Genomic DNA, 18,725 nt, shown 5'->3' on the forward strand with positions numbered 1-18,725 from the left:
AATCATGACTTTATCTGCTATATAAATGAAATTGTTCCAAGAATGTACTTCAAATATTCAGAAAGTATTATTATACAGGTCTAATACTACTATTTATAGCAGCATTACATAATGGTAATTTCATGGGAATTAACGATTAGATGTAGACTATTTGTGATTTGTTTTTCTCCGATTGTTGTGTCTCCTGTAACCACATTAGCTTCTGCATGTAATAATGTTCCATCACATCCATTTGATTCTCTTCTCCCCAAAGAGCTGCCAGTCTTTCCACCTGTCACGCAGAAGCTCGTCAAACAAATAAGCCTATCAATATTTTTCACTGTTGCAGCTCAACAGCCCATTTAGACATGTCTTTATTGAGTAATTTCTCTTAACGCTATCGCTATTTAAGGCTCTTACATTCTTCTTACAACCTGGGGCTTGTGTTAGAGAAGGTTCATCAGAGGGCCGGCTGTCCTTACCAAGCAGTCAACCTCTTGGAATGACCTCACTAAACCACAGGAGTGATGCAATTATCTGCTAATTATGCTCATTAAATATTTAAGATGGTTTTGATGAGTTATTCCATCACTCAAGTGTCTGCAACAAATCAGTTGTTGGCTAATGCCGAGTCCATTTCACAGATCCTGTTGAATCTTCTATTTAATTCAGTCCCTTGTCCTGAATACACACAAATGCATACAGGAGAGGAGAAATCCCCTTTTAGCAGGAAGAAACGTCCAAAACAAAACAACTCAGGAAGGCAATCTGGCTCAACAGATGTGAGTTGGGAGAGGACAAGCATTATAACTCAAGGCCAGGGATTCCAAGTTAGAAAAAATAAGAAATAGAAGTTGATGGTTTTAGATGAAGTTATTCTTCGAAGCTTTGGAGCTCAGCAGAACAGAAATAGTCTAAATATCTGTGAGGTTTTACGGATGCTTCTGAGCTGTCATACTTGATAGATCAACACTAAAAACAATGATTCTGCTCATCATATATCCAACAATAAAGCTCGCAAGGTCATCACAACTAAGAGTTGAAGAAATGTGTGGTTTAACAGAGCTAAAACATGGTTACCCCTGCTACAGTGCTGACAACAGTGAGAACAGATCCGACTTGGAGCAAAAGCTCTGGCACGTTCCTCTTCACTGTGATAACCACAGCATGTGGGTTTCTGTCCAAACAGATTGTTGCTCAGTGAGTGAAAAGTAAAAATAAATAGATGTAATGAGTTATTAGTTGTTCTCTCATGCATAGATTAAAACACGTTTAAACACACATATCATTGACACATCTAAACACTCTCACAAAGTCAGTAACCTAAAGTATTATAGAGTTTCTGGGTTGCCAAATCTAATCTTTAAATTGTCCAACTCTTTCCTTCCAATAATTTTCAGCTGTAGACTACTTTTCCTTTAGCACTTGATTTCTCATTTAAGCTTGCAGACAAATCCAATTATAATGGTGAAAAATAATTAAATTTCTGCAGGTTTTACCTGCAGAAAATCGGTTAATTCACTGGGAGGTTGAGAAGGTATCAAATTGTGCATTTCAAGAAACATTTTATTATAATCATTTTATGTCATAGAACTAATATGGATGCAATAGTACAATAAACAATCATTTGTGCCGCGATAGGCAGGAAATTAGGTTAGTTTTTTGTTATTGTTTTTTTTTTACCTATCACAAATCATCACTTTTGTATGTTTGACTGTGGCTGAATGACACTTCACTACTGTATACTGCTGTTAGTAGACTGTTATTTCAGTGTACTTTGTGCTTACTATAAATATTATTGTCTCTACTTACACCTGGGATGAGGATCAATCTCTCTATATACATCTTAAATGACCAATTACAGCTGATCAATATTGTTTTGTCCTTTACGGCAATTTATCAGAAGCATACAGAATCTGAGGTATCAACATTTCAGCATTGATCTGAATATCATTAATGAAATTAAGTGTGGAAGCTGTGGGAGTGGATGTCACAGAGCTCATCAAACAGAGGTCTTATTTACATAATGCACAACTGGATTCAGCCCACATCAGCACCAAATGCCTCTTCACCTACTTAGTATTGTATATATGTAAATCAACAGTAGTCAAAGTGGGACCACTCTTATCAATCTGACCACTTTAAAACAGCAAATCATTTCAGTTTAACTTTACATCTACCTGCTTCTACTGCAGACAAAATGACAGTTTTCAGTCAGCCTACTAATATATCTATAAGTGTATGGTAAGGTACCAGAGTCCAAAAAATAAACTGCAACTTGGTTATTGCAATATTTTGCAACAAACAGAAAGAAAAGGAACGTATAATAAGCAGCAAAAGCAACATGCAACTGTTGTATTTAATCTTTATCCTCTCTGCTGAGGCAAAATCACTCATGATTAGTTTGTATCGCCAGCATGATTGTCTGCTTCTCTCATCAGCCCAATGGAAACCTCAGGAAACATTATGCTGCCTGAACCTTCTCACTTATGACAGGAGATTAAAAACAGCAGACAATTTAAAGTGAGCTGATGTTGGGATTCTGCAAAAAGAAACACTAATGATGATGATTATGCATTTGACTTTTAAATGATACTACAAATCAAAGAGAGGTGATCCCAGTAGCTGCTGATAGTTTACAAACTCTTCGTAAAATGTCTCTAAAAGGATGGTTTATATCTTTTAGGAACTGTTGTGTTTTAAATTGTTTGTAGTTTCATATCAACATCCAGATTGTAATTTGCTGTATTAAGCAACAGTTATTGGATCAGCCGATTTGTTTCTAGCTTCTGAAAGGTGAGAAAATTTGGGAATGCAAATGTATTATACCTTAAAACTTTATTACATAATATTCAAGTCAATGCAAACTATGACTGTGGCAAAAAGGTGTTTTTAGAAGTCCTGAATCTACTGTATAAACAGATTTACCCACACCCCATCGACTGTGTATATTGGTTTTGTACCAACAGGAAAGACTATCAGACTTATGTTTTTTTTTGTTAGTCTGATGGGACCAGGAGAACAGGAAGTCATGACATCCTTTGCTGACTGGTATGAGAGGATTGTCCTCTACACAAACACCAGCTGGACAAAAGAGATGGTGACTACTTCTGTAGAGCCCTTTCAGTCCACACTTGTAAACCCCCACGGAGTGATGTCCTTGGTAAATATAATTACTTGCATGTTCCCCTTAATAACAAAGTAAACTGGTCCACTAATGTAGACAAATTATACAGAATCAGCTCCCCCTGTTGAGGTCTTTTGGTGTGTGTCAGGGTCAATACTAAGGACATTTCAGTACACTGTGTCACTGGTGAGGAGGACTAGGAGGACCAGCTCTGCTGGTACTTTCCCTTTGACACTGTAGGAGAGGTACAGGAGAGAAAAGTGTTGGCCAAGCTCACATCAATAATGGAAAACAACTCCCACCTTTTGCATAAAACTAGAGTCACACTGTTGCTGTAAGAAGCAACACTTCAGGTAATCCTTCATTCTCTCACCCCTCAGTCTGTGTCTGACACACACTTCAGGTTTTTTTTTTCCTGCACATATATTGCATGTTTACTCCATCCTGGTGCAATATTGTTCATACTGATTAATTTTCATTGTTCATTTGGACTATATTAGTTATTGCAGTGTATATTTTGTACAGATTACTGTATATTTCAACAAAGTGACTAAATTGGTCTGTCTTTATTTTCCAGAACACATTTTTTCACACATCTTTTGGGGATATTTACTCATTTTCTAACTAGTGTAACTTTTTTTTATTGGCAGCTGTAACATTTCTTTTGTCTACAGAATTAATAAAGTACTATCTATTCTGATCTGATCTCACCTCAATTTGCACAATATAGAGGCGACAGCTCCTCGATGGAGACTCCAGGCAACTCCTCTTCCCTGGGGGTTTTGCTAGACACTAATCAGATGCTGCAAAATTAAGTGTGAACAAAGCACATCCATTAATTTCTCAAGTGACAGAGACAAGAAAAGATTAACATTATGTTGTTTGTAGTCTTCTCATTTTTTAACGCCTGTCAACTCAAGAATTCCATTACCTTGAGGTGGTAAAAGTGTGCATGTTAATGCATTATTGATTTGTTTAGAAGCCACACATGCTGCGCTGTGTTATAATGTGGTTCCAGTTGATAAACAAAAGGATGGAGCTCAAAATTTTATCTCATCCCGGATTTATTAGAAACCAAAGCATACAAAAAGAATGATTACTTTTTTTTTTTCTAGTTTAGAAATAGATTAAAAGAAGAGTTACTCTTTTGGTTATTTTATATACATGGGTTTTAAAGACTGTTGTGACCTTTAAAGTGGATATTGGTCTCAGCTGTTTGTTTAGAATAACTTTGGTCTACATAACATGTTAGTGAAGAAAATAGTCAGAAAATGGCTTTGGATATGAATTTTGATCTTTATTATTGGGTCACTGAAGGAAATGTTACATTTTTTCAGTCATTTATTTTTTAGCACAACCAAGGTTAGGGAATTATTCACTGACCTGACACAGGGTTTTTCTCTAATTTGTCCTGAACTCACTACAGGCTTTCGTGCACATTTTAGGAAAAGTCATGAAAAACATATCAAAATAGCTGTTTGAGTAAACATGTTGAAGTAGATTCCAAAAGACTTGTATTGCATGTTACACAATATATTGTCTATGTAGTACATGGAACGTCTGTTTCTGAGAAGAGGATGTTGAGTGAAAACTTGTGTCATATCCTTCAGGGAACCCAGAAGGACAACCACATCTGCTGTTTGCACTTTTCTTTTTGTGTCTGTGTAGATGGCTTGTTTCTATTTGTCGCACACGTAGCCAAATATCAAAACATCAAATGTGCACAGAGCTGTTGTGTGTGTCATGTCTTTATTTGGGTGGGGTAATACTGGACATGAAATGTAGGATAAACACATGTTGTTAAACTGCCAAGAGGACATTCATATAACAGCTAATGACATTTAAAAAAAAGGATTCGAGGATGACACATTTACCACTCTCCAACCTTGTTTTAATAAAGTTGAGACCTAGATTTCATTTGCACAAACCCAAAGTATCTAAATTAAACATACTACCATTACAAAAGAAAAGCTGGCTTATTTACATCTGAAAAAAATGGATTGGACTGATAACAAAGAGGCTCTCTAAGAGAGTCGACTGCATGTGTTGAGGAAGTTAAGGTTTTTTAGGATGCAAAAAACCCTGTTATGGACTTTCTATGAATAATGGAGGAGAATAATGGCCAAGCTATCTTCTATAATGGACAATGCTCCCCATCAAATGCATACCACAGTGACATCGAATAACTTCTTCAGCAACAGACTCCGAATTCGAGTGGCACCTGCCTGCAGGCAGGACCCCTTGCCAAAATCTCGTCTTCTAAGGAGAGACACCACAGGTCATTGCTTTCTACGGCTGTCCGACTGTCCAATCAGCTCTGTTTACCATAGTTCATGCTGTATCACTGCTGTGATAATCTATCTATCTATCTATCTATCTATCTATCTATCTATCTATCTATCTATCTATCTATCTATCTATCTGTCTATCTATCTGTCTATCTGTCTATCTATCTATCTATCTATCTATCTATCTATCTATCTATCTATCTATCTATCTATCTATCTATCTGTCTATCTATCTGTCTATCTATCTATCTATCTATTTGACTCAGTGTTCACACAAAGTTGTTCTGTGTGCAGCAGGAGAGACAATAAGCTATCCACCATGTTGCTGTGAGAGGCTCTCATCACTAGTTCAGCAGAATGTGTTTGTCTTCATGCTGTAAGAGAACACCTGGGGGTACTAGATTACCCTGTTTCCTGGTTGCATTTGAAAGTGAAAATTACCTTACACTGTACTCTAAATGAGCTATGTTATCTGTACACAGCACCATTGTGAATAGGCCCTTAAATGTGAAAGTATTTTCCAAAGTCAGTTCATGGATCAGACCTTGTCCCTTTTATACCGTCCCTTTAATTTAGGAGGAAAATCCGTCCCATCTTTGTCTTTGTCCTTTTACTTTGAACACCTTTTGATGAAATGTATTCTTCTATGGAATGAATTATCAGGTTTATTAGAAATGAGCAGTCACATTGGGAAAGGTAATCACTTCAAAGTGTCCCTGTTTTCTTTTAATCTGCTTACATTTTTCTCATTTTGTCCTTTTTTTATATTTTGGAATTAACATTAATCTACTTGAATCACCTGTGAATTCTTCACAAGTGATCAGCTCTGATAGCTGTTATTTGTTGTCAGCTGTTGTACTGTAGCTGTCTGATGAAAATCTCAAAGGATGCTATTCCATACTTTTTTTTTTCTTCACAGCAGTATACAGCAATAACAATCAGCCATTCAGTTTGTTGTCAGAGTTACAGCTGATAATGAGTTATATAACCATGATTTATGGCGTAGGACTTGATTATTCCTCTGATATCCATCTGGTGGGAGCAAAGAGCACAGATAAGACTAGAGAAAGGCTGAATACACATTAAATGAAGTTTATGACTGAAACAGGCATTTTGTCAGTCATTTTATGATGAATGTTGTAGGCTCTTGCCTTCAGAAGGAAGATTGGGACTTAGCTAATGTGTCTTACTCATTGTTTCTGTTAGATGGGTTGGGATATCATTTATGATGACTAAATGGAAGCAACAAAGCAATGCAGAGTGGAGGCAGAAATGCCCTTCAGAAAGAATGACTGATGTTTGCATCTTTTATCTGTCTTTTTTTTTCCTGAAAGAAGTTTGTCATCACCATCGTCCACTGGGAGTTATGTGTAAATGCAGAATGTTTGTCCTTGACCCACACACAGCCAATTCATATTTGATTTAATAATCTTAAATCTTGCCTCGGGGCACAAGAAAGAGAGGGTGTGACTGAATAAAACTGAAATGAAAATGCCTGAAAAGGAAACCCTGATCCATATAAATAGAGTTTTTAGAAAAAGATTATTTTTCTTCTTTCTGTACCAAAAACGTCACATTCACACAAAAATATTCACAAAAACTGTTTTCTCCATGTGAAAGCTTCAGCCATTCTTTTGAATTGATATGACCATGTAAGTATTTTCTACATGCTACCCAGGATGCTGTCGATGTACCACCCATCCAAGCCCAAGAAGGGAAATGCAACTCATACAAGCTTTCCATCAAGGCTTTTTTTTTTCCTTTAACAAGCCAGAAAAGCTTCACAGAACAGTTTTCCCCTCCGGATTGGGTTTTAGGTAATTGCATAACTTATGATCTGTGCTGCAAAATGATCATGATTGTGGCTAAAATACTGTACATTCTTCATACAATGTCACCATCACCCTCACTTCACATGCAGTGCAGAGAAGAGCGGTGGCCAATATTCCCCATAATGTACCAAGGGAGCAGCTTATCCAAAGACGATGACAGATTTTTCATTTATTTATTAGTTTCTGTTGAGGTCTCTGTCTTATCTAAAACTGCTGATAGTTGGTTTTTGACATTTCTCTGCAAAGAGCTTCAAACACTCTGCAGCTTTGGGGTGTATCAGTAATGGACAAGAAGCCAAGAGCAGGTAGCAGGTTAATCAGTTGTGGGATGGTGCAGAAACAATCGCCTATTCCTGAATACAAACACAAGGGATAATTCTGGATTTTAAGAGAAACAGGTTTTGCTTACATCCTTGCTGAGGAGGTGAATGTGTTGGAAGGTTACAAATTTACTTCACCTCTTCAGCTAGGATGTCTGTAGTTCACCAGAACATCAGACCAGACTGGAAATGCAAAACTGAGGCTACGAGAAGGGAAAAAATCCAGCTTTATCTATCAGGGTCTGCACCGAAATATTGCATATCTACAAGTCTCTTTATGGAAATGCAGTCTGCCTTGCAGCCATCAGCAGGGTAGCAGCAACAGGGCCAAAGATAAAGAAGCAAAACAAACTCCCCTGGAGGGTTAGCAGCTGAATATTGGCTAATTTTTTTACACCAGAGATCTATAAATCCAGTCATCGAGTGGCGGTATCCTGCAGGTACCGAATGTTTTCCTGAAACAACCCACCAGATTCAAATGCATGGGTCATTAATTGACTTGTACAGAACTTGACAACAAGCTGTGGAGATCAATTTTTATTTGAGTCTGGTGTGTTGCAGTGGGGAAACATTCAATACCTGCAACACACCAGCCCATGAGGGGCAGATCTGAAGATCCCTGCTTTACATGCTCTACATAACACAGCAAGAAAACAACAGAATGTGTCCAGTAAGAGGCCTCTTCACACAGAAAGACAGAGAGCTACAAGTCCATTCCTGCCTACATTCATCACCCTGCAGAGTGGGAACCTACCTGCAGAAATAGCTCATTTTAGCTGACAATGAATGATTTATAATTATTTTTAAAACCTATTTTAAAACATTCTCCTTTCCTTTCAGGAATTAAAATTGAATAAATTTCTTATTTAATTTATTTGCAGATTTGTCTGACCAAGTAAAGAACTGCTTGGGTGTCTTTCAAATTGTTGGCAATGCAGCTTGTTCTGTATTGGATTATGAGTCTTTATAGCACATTTTGTTCTTCATTATAGTTAGCGAGTACTCGCAAACTTGTGTACAAACATGTGATGAGCAAAGCTCTCAAAGTTAGCTTTAGTACTGTCTTGCTGGTCTCTCACAGCCATATTAAAAGGAAACTTTGTTCATATGTCACATCCAGAGATGCAGTGCACGCAGTCTGATGCAGCAGCACCAAAGCCCAGAAATCCCAGAACTTCTGATTCATGTAGCAACACTTTTCATATGATTTTTCTAAATTACATCAACAGACACAGAAATATAAATATAGGATGTGTATGGCACCAAATCCCCTTTAAGGAAATTACAACCATCAAACGAAACTGTTAGCAGAGATAAATCAAACAAGGTAAGACATAATAATCATGAAAATTAATACAATGAAACAATAAAAAGGAACAACCAAAAAGATGCAGAGACTAAATGAGCAAAGATACAAATAAAACACAACGGAGCCACCAAAATGACAAAAATAGCCACAAAGTGAAATATAAACAAAGAGAAGATAATCTAAGATAAGATAATAGAAGATAAATAATGCAAAACATCCATCGAAATAGTTTCAGATATAAGAAAGACTGTTTACATCAACATGATTTATTGTTGTTTTGTAACTCTGTGATGAATCAATGCTCAGGATGTGTGTGTGCGTGTGTGTGTGTGTGTGTGTGTGTGTGTGTGTGTGTGTGCGTGCGTGCGTGCGTGCGTGCGTGCGTGCGTGCGTGTGTGTGTGTGTGGGTGGAAGGGGGATTAACATGTTTGTTCCGTGGGGTCCCACATTTCACAATCCATTCATGCTGCAAACAGATTTTAACTTGCTGTTTTAATGGTCTCAGCTACTTTGTGGTTGCCAGGTTCAGAATACAACAGCATTTGAAACACACAAAACATTCACACTTATTATCCAGGTAAAATACAAACTGACAGAAAAGAAGGGGAAAAAACTTTACACAATCCCTTGTTGTGATGTTTTCTTATTTTGTTGTTGTTTTTGTTATTTTCTTATAGCATGTTTGTGTCAAGTATGCGGGCTTCCATTTTCATAACACACTGCACCAGCTCCTTCAAGGGCATCATATATCTGCGCTAACTCATAGTGAAGGTGCAAGCTGGGTGTCATGCAGGTGTGAAATGGGATGGAAGAAACTAGAATGTACCCGAGTAGCACTGGCCGCTGATTTGCAAACATGCACACACACACACGCGCGCGCGCGCGCATGCAGAGAGGAAAAAGTGCCCCACAAAAACATATAAACACTGTAATTACCTACACTGACAGTTAGAAAATGTTACTCGCATGAGAAAACAAGAGGTGTGGAAAAGGCTTACGTAACACAGCCAAGCGGCAAAGAGCACATGTAATTATGATTGTTGTACTGGCAGAATATCATCACTTTCCTCCTGTGCTTTTTCTCTAAAAGAAAACCTGTCAAAAGAGATGAAAAGGATTTAACTATTAAACATCCACTTTTTTTTTTTTTTACTTTTACAACTATGAACAACCATTTACCCCAAGCAACAATATTCTGCATCTTCTGGGTTATGATCAGACTGCATCACCTGCTGAAAACCAATCCCCGCCATGTGCTGTCTGCTCCTGATGTCGAGGCAAAGATGTGCTCCCTCAAACTGCTGTGCATGCTGAACCTCAAAACTATCGGTATGTGATTACTTTGGAGTGATAATTACCATTTATTAAAACATGTGTTATGTTCATATTCAGGTTTAGCTTTAGTTTTTTTTTTAATTAGCTTTAGGCTTTTTTTAAATTCTTTTACACACCTATATTCACAGAGACATCTAGGATATATTAAAGTAGACCTATTTTTTTAGATCCACACTATTGGTTACCTGGATAGTAACACTTGCCTCTAAAGAAATTTCAAAATGCACAGTTGTGAATGAATTTAACTTATTAAATTTATAATGAAGCGATCTCTTGACGCGCTTTGTAACATTGACTCGCTCATTAAAGAGATGTACTCAATTTTCATGACTAAGTTAGTGAACTTTTAAGGTTAATATGTAAGACATACATAAACTATTGTTTAGTGAAAAAATGTCCACTTCTACTACTGAGGCATTTCAGATGGATTGTACTTAAAAATCAGAACTAAAATGGAGGGGAGTTGTTAATTTTTTTAAAAATTCACCTTACATGTGAAACGAGCACCCAGAAAACTACAGGCTCGGTAAAACGCGGCCGTTTTATTTTTGCCACTTTTTGTCAAAGCAACTGTTAATTCCTCACACTGAAACCTTTATTTCTTGCTTTTTATCATATTATACTCACGCTTTTTGTCTTTATTTAATTTCTTTTATTACTTTTAAAAGTGTTTTCATGTATTGTTACTGCTTCTTCTGCCCCAGTTGTAATACTTTTAATGTTTTATGTGAAGCACTTTTAATTGTCTTGTACATAAAAGTGTGTTTTGCCTTACTTCAATGTGATAATTTGATTTTTTTTTTTAAACCATTACTGGTGGCAAGTGTTTCAAATCTGCCTCGCTTTTAAAAGGGTTTCTTCATACTATATACTTCAAATAAATAGATCTTTTCTATCCCTTGCTATGAGAACACTGTATCTTGAATCTTGAATCAGTAAGACAGCTTTCACTTGTCACTCTCTAAGAAGATAACAGACATTGGCATACTAACTTACAATCCTCTTTTTTATGGTAGTAATTTGAAAAACATTCATTTTATATTGCATTGACTTGCCTGCAGAAGCCTTATTCACAGGAAGCGTTTCAAAAAGGATTCAAGGTCTTTTTCCCACATGCTGACATAATAACATTTTTGCTAAACAAATATTTTTTACATGCAGTGTGTGACACCTTACAGGTGTGCTGTCTCCCACTGCAATGCATGTAATTCCACAAGCACACAAAGTAAATTCACAGACAAAGAATCCTCCTAAAGCACTACTAAACTGACAGGTGTGAAGTGTAGAGATAAACCGGAGAAAGAAATAAAAACATATCTGTCAGGCTAAAAGACAGAAACAGTTAGATGGTCTGACTTGCGTTCAGGATGAGAAAAGCCTAGAAGGATGTCGAGTCAGAAAGCTTGAGGTAATGACACAGAGAAATGTATTTGAGCACCTACGTTTAAAGCAATAAAGTGCATTTACACTGAGTGAGGGGGAAAAAAGTAATAGATGAATTTGTGAAACTCACTGAAATAGGAGTTGAAGTTGTTAAAATGTGGTTGTCAAGGAAACCAGAGCTGATCTCCGTTTGCGTCCTTCTTGAAAATGTGAAGCATATATTGCATTTGGACATTCTGCCTTTGCTGTTCACTGAGAGGTCTGCTTCTCTCAACACATCATCTGGAGGTCAGTGTCAGTGGCAAACACTGTTTACACTAAGAGTTAAGCTAAGAAGAAGACTGCATGATGAATGGGAGGAAATGGAGAATCCAGTTTGGCCACAACCTACCTGGAAACCATCTAAACAAGATGATGAAATACACGTACACTATTCAAGAAAACGTGTTAAAAAAATAAATAAATAAATGAGGAAAAACGGCAGCAGGCCACTGCAACTCTGGTTTTATAAAACAAAGTTTAAGGTCAAATAATAGAACCTGGTTAAGAAAAGAGGGAAACATATCTGATATTTAGTCACAGAGAAAGCAATGACCTTAACAAGGCAGGATCTCACCTAAAGGCGAGAAAAGTCAAGACAGCAGGGAATAAGACAAATATAATGCCTGCAGGGGAGGGAGATTTGGAGGAAGCATATTTAACAATGTAGTATGAATAAAATCATCATTGGGAGAGTAACTGTCAATTCAATCTTCACTGCCTTTGCAAAAAGATTGTTTTTCTAAACATTCATGACCGACTCATTTGTCTGGTTTCTGATGGCCTCTAATGTCATCCAGCATATTCAAACAGAGCAAGCTTTCTGTCCCCACTCTGCATAGTATTCTACAGTTTTCTTTACAGCTTACATGTTCTGCACAATTACACCCCTTGCCTGTCTAAATATAAAATGATAAAATTGTTAAAGCGAGAGCTTTGATGTAAGGTGAGGGAACGACTGATCCAGAAAGCCCCGGGCTGTAATGACACTCATAATTCTGCTGATGATTTCTAGAGAGACAAGAGGTGAACAAATGTTCAAGGCTCTGAAAATAAAGGGGTTGACAGAATCTCTTTGGGCCCTACACCTGTAATTATTAGATGACACTTTGATGTTAACTGGAAAATGTGTGTTGTGGACATAGAAATGGTGAAGCGCACGTTAGATTCTCACTGAGCAACAGTATGCTAGATGGTTCTGCCCAGACAGATTGTAGTAATATTAGTCCCAAAAGAAAACATGATCAAAAACGACATGATCAATAATATAGTTGTTTTGTGTCACTGTAACTCATATTCCTCGGAAATAAGAGAAGAACTGTGTTTTCCCACATTAACAGGCTCAGTACAGCTGAGATGTGTCTTCCAATAGAGACCTTGGGGCTGCATAAAAGGCTTTATTATCGCCACTATTTTGTAAGACAATGCACGAAAGCTTTTTCCATAATTCAAAAACCACATAACCTTGAAAGATTTATTCATTTTCTGAAAGGCAGTCCGAACACCCCAGGGTTTTTCGATTCCACATGAAGGTGGCGAATGAAAAAGGCTTCGGAAATCTGATATTATAATACTAATGATACATACCTAAAGGCATACAGTATAATGGTGACATCCATATTTTATTCTTGACAGCATATGTGATGGCCTTCAAGCCCTCAGTGACTTTTCAAATTCAGAAAATTGCGGCTCAATTCTCCAGCAGCGGGAAGTGAGAGATACAGACACGCTTCCCTGATTCATCTGTCTGAGGCATGCTGTGCAACATCATCCCATTATTGTGCTTTCCTTTTTTTTTTTTACAAGTTCTAAATAATTAAAAACAGCAGTATTTTTTATTAAGATCCTTCTTCTAGTTCATTGTGAAAAGTCTGTCATTTTCCACTTTCCGTGCTCCACAAGTATCTTCAAATTATCGCCAGCTAAAGAGGGGAGGGGGACCAAAATCTCCATTACAAATATTTCATTCTCATTATACTTGATAATAGCACTGATGAAGGTTGTAAAAAATGGATATGACATTTTGGCCACCAGTGAGAGGTATTTGTACGATGACAGCTGTTTTGTTTAGTTTTTTTTTTCTGTCTGACTCATGTTTTCACCAAATGTGCCCCTACAAGTCAGCTTAACAAGGGCTGGTTTTCCCATGTCACACCTGGTAGATGTCAAACATCGGGTCTGCAAAGATTTACTTCCATCAGCTTGTCCATCTCCAGAAACTAACTCAAAAGAATCAGATGGATTTGTCCTGAAATGCTTTCCACACACAACAGAGCTTCTGCCTGTTATGGGTCATTTCCTCCAGCATCAAGCAGCCATGCATATGATATCTGGAACTACTTGAATAAAATTCCTTTGGCCCCTTTTACAAACATGACTTACATCTGACAAACCCTAAGATCAGCAAGGGAGACTGTCTACTCAGAATAAAACCTTATAGATTTTTGTCCAGCATACATTTGAAATAGAAGTCGTAGTGATATTTATGATGGACGGAAGTGGGGGATTTCAGGTGATGTTGCAGAGCCAAACCAGATTCAAACACAAGACTGTAGTTGTCATTGCTCTATTTAAAGTTTCTCAACACAAATATCCTGGGGGAAGATGCCTCAGCTCCTGCTGATAAATACTGAATTATTTCCCTTTTCTTTTTGCAGGCTATTATACAGTCTCCACACAGCAGATCCAGTGTTTGGGGGCGGGGGGGTTTGGAGACTTTTGAGATAGCTTTTTAGTTGAGTGTATAAATTGAGCATGAAATGACTCCATAGTCCACAGTAATACTGCCTTTCCTCAGCGCTGAGTATTTAAATGTCTTTGCCTTTGTATTGCACAAATTCAAAGTATTTGTAAAAAATGTATGATCCTGCATTTTTTAGTTTGCACAAAGATGAGGAGATTTTGCTCTTGATTTAAATCTGCTTTTGAAAGTTTAAAATCCAGAGTAGCACAGGGCTTACAGATGACGAGAAGGGTGCGCTGCATGGTTGGCGGTCTCCTGCAAGTTTCTGAGTGCTGTAATGACACCTATTCAAAAGGTGAAGACTATTCAGAAGCTTTAGAGAATTCAGACTCCCAAGATTGAGAAGTTCCACGGGGAGATAATGTTTTCTTGTAGTCGAATGGCATGATGGCAGCCACTTTAGAGCTGCATTACGAGGTTGCGGGTAGTGTGTCTGATTGTAGGACTCAGGATTGAGGCTTTTGGCATTTTTGAGCACAGCTAGACAAAAGCTGTGTGATATTCTCTCTTATTTCAGGCTGATTTTGTTCATTTGTGTTTCCAGATTACATAATATTTTATATTAGTTATAATTTTATTACTAACATGCATCACCAATAACATATACTTAAATAATTCCCTTTAGAAGTGATACTAAACCACCTCAGTGCAATAAGGACATGACTATGTTTGCTGAAAGAAGTAAATCTTTGCAGATCCGATGTTTGACATCTACCAGGTGTGACAGCCCTTGTTATTCCTATTTAACCCCAAATTCCAAAATTTTTACATTTTGTAAAATATAAATAAAACAAAATGGCATGATTTGCTATTTCATGAACCCATTTTCCAGTAGAGCTTGAACTGTATATAAAACATTTACTATTTCATGGAAAATTTTAGCTCATTTTGTCTTTGATGAAACAACTTTTCTTAAATAAAATGAAACTTTGGGTGAGAAAAAGCTGGAAAAGTACATTTCAAAGCACAAATCAAAAACAAGTGGTGAAACATTTAACAGTAATTAGATTAAATGGTAACAGGTCACATGACTGGGAGTATTTTAGAGAAGGTTTACCAGTTTGTGACAGACTGACTAAAAGTTGTGGAGTGGATTCAGAAAAATGTTCATCAATGTAAAATTGCAAAGACTTTAAAGGTCCAAACATCCTATAAATATAACATCTCTAAAAGACTCAGAGAATCAAAAGGAATCTCTGTGTGCCGAGGAACAAGGTTGAAGGTTAAAAGTCTTGATCTCTGGACTCTCAGATGGTACTCCATTTTACTCCATTAAAGACAGGCATGATTCTCTACTGGAAATCACTGCATGGACTCAGGAACATTTCCATAAATCTCTTTCTGTCCTCAGAGTTCATTATGCAACTCATAAATGCAGGTTAAAGTTCTGTCATAGAAAGAAAAAACTCATAAATGAACACTTTCTAGAAACATTTCTGTGCTTTTTGGCCCAAAGCTAATTTAAAATGGTGAGATAAAGTGCAAAGTTGGTCTGTCGTCAGATGAATGTAAATTGGAAATTTTATTTGGAGGAGAAGAGGGACCATCCAGATTGCTACCAAAGTTCAAAAGTCTGAATCATAGATGATATGAGTGATTATGTGTGAAGGCACCGCCAATTTTGAAAAGCACATTTGAGATTTTAGAGCAGAAGATGTTCCCAACCAGACAACATCTCTCTCATGGAAGGCACTTTTTATTACAGAAAGACAACGCCGAACAGCATACTGCATCCATCACAACAGCATGGCTGTGAAGGAGAAGAGTCTGTGGGATGAACTGGTCTGCCTGCAGTCCAGCTTTTTCCCCAACAGCAAATATTTGACACATCATCAAAAGACTTTCCAGTGAAGGTCCAGAGCAGCTAGAAACCTGCATCAGACCTGAATAGGTCTCCTAAAACTCCTGCATCTGAATTCTTCACCTGCCAGATGTTTAGAGACAGTTGTTAATAGAGGAGGGAGTACTACACAATTGGAAAACATCATCGTTGTGCTGCTATCAAATTCAAAAGCTAATATTTTCCATGAAATTATAAAACCTCTCAGTTTAAGCATCTGATGTGTTATTTATGGTAATCTGGGAATAAAATGTAAGTCTTTTTTAGATCTGACAATTATTGCATTGTAATTTTGTTCACATTTGACACACCATCACAACTTTTGGGGAATTGGACTTGTATTTCCTCCTTTCTAGTATCACTACATGATATTGATGTTTATGATTATAACTCAAAAAATAAATGAAGGTCGTCTTCACATAATATATACCTTAATCAGCGTTCATTGTAAGGTGTATTGTTGTAGATAAACTGCCTTTAATATTTGCTCCATCATCAACTCAGTAATTTACATCAGAAAAACCTAATTATACATGGACACATTACTAATAATAATCTAATGATATAATTGTGTAAGATTCACAGGACTTTATCATTTCACAAATTCTTTTTTACTTTTGATACTGAAGATATAACCTGATAATAATCAGGTCTCCCTCGAATGGAGCCAGCTTCTAGTTTGGATTCAGGAAGAAGACGCCCTCTTTACCTTTTAAGATTAGGCTTCAAACTATCATTTTTTTAAATATAAAGCTTAAAGGCTGGTTTAGGTCACCCTTAAATATTCTGTTACAGGCTTAGACTGCTGGGGGACATCCCGTGATGCACTGAGCACTTCATTCAATTTCTCTCTTTACTTTTTTCTGTCTTCCTTCTGCCTTTCTGTCTTTCTCAAGAGATATCCCCAGCTTAGAAATTTAAAGTGTTGTTAACCTTTCTGACCTGTCCTCTCCACTTAAAACAAGGTGAAGTAGACAGCAGCTCTCCCTGAGCCTGGATCTGCAAGAGGTTTTCCATCCTCTTTAACAAGTTTTTTTTTTTTTTTACTGTTGTCTGTTATTTTCTCCATGCTCAGGATAGGGGACTGAATTAAAACAAAAAAAAACAATGCAAACTGTGTCTCTTAATGGCTAGTTAGATATATTTTCTAATAACTGGTTTATAAATAGTTATATACTGGATTGTACTAATGTGGATCATATAATGGATTTATTCGGATTGGATTCTGCCTGAACTGTAACAAATTGCATTAATCTGGACTGTGTAAAAGCCCTCTGAGGTAACTTGTGAATTAAATAAAGCTGAACTGCATTTCTGAACATGAGTTAAAATAACCTTTTCTGTTCACATAAAATCTGTTAAAGCATTAGTGCACTGGAGACTTTAGCTCTTTCCTTAGCTCTGCAGCAAAATGAGTCAATGTTGTTTCAATGTGCCAACTATGTTTATCTCTTTATCTTGGATGTTAGAAGAGATAATATTGCAGTATGTTTTTAAACTAGTTTATCAAGATTTAGCAAATTTCTGACAGAATTACTCACTTGTATCATTCATCCAGATATTTTTTCATCATATATTTCTTTGTTGATCAGAATTCACCAACTGTTTGGGACATAGGGGTCAAATGGACGAGCAGCTGCATCGGCCAGTAATGCTAAATGAAAATAAGAGAATTATCTTGTCAAATCCATTAACAAATTATAACAGAGGAGAAAACTGGGCTTTGCACAGATTACCCGTCTGACTTGTCATTTCCATGATAAAATGCTTGTAAATGAAGTGAATTTTGAAATGCACTTTTTTTTTTTTTATTCAGCTGAAATTTAGGTGCCATAACATTTAAGGCTCAACAGGGATGTGAATATAAATAAACCACTATTGGATCATTTCTGACACAGTCAGTGTTGCTTAACAAGCTGCAACTTCATGCCAGCAGAGACTGTTTAATGTTGGAAATGATGCAGATAAAGTAAAGGAAGCTCGTTTCAGCTAAGTGGAACAGATGATAAACATTGCCAGATGGGAAATCTTATTTTTATTGTAAACTGCTGTCTTCCAGTAAAAATACATATTGAATCTATAATATTCAATGTATAACACATTTGACTTAAAATGATGTGAATATGCAGAGGTCAGATGACGATGTTGGTCTGTTACTATGGATACAAAATAGATTTTTGTCTGGGTTTCTATGAAAGCTGGTGAACAGATTTACAAGGGACTGTTTAAACCTTCAGGCTGCAGCTCCTTTGGGCCTACTGCCCTGGATTTAAACCAACCAGCAAGTATCTCATTTATGATAAAGTGTGAAGATAGATGTTAATTGTAGTCACTGATGCAGCCTAGTTTTTGTTTTTTGTTAGTTCTGATAAATTGTTGCCATCTAGTGTTTACTTTCTGCGATGCAACGAGAAATAAATCCAATACTTCAATATTCCTATTTAAATAAAAATGTACGTATAAGTATGATTCACTGTAATTTATGTTATGTTATCAATGTTAATCATCTTACATTCATACAGAATATTGG

The sequence above is a fragment of the Telmatherina bonti genome (genome assembly GCF_933228915.1).
Source record: "Telmatherina bonti genome assembly, chromosome: 5".
Classification (NCBI taxonomy): domain Eukaryota; kingdom Metazoa; phylum Chordata; class Actinopteri; order Atheriniformes; family Telmatherinidae; genus Telmatherina; species Telmatherina bonti.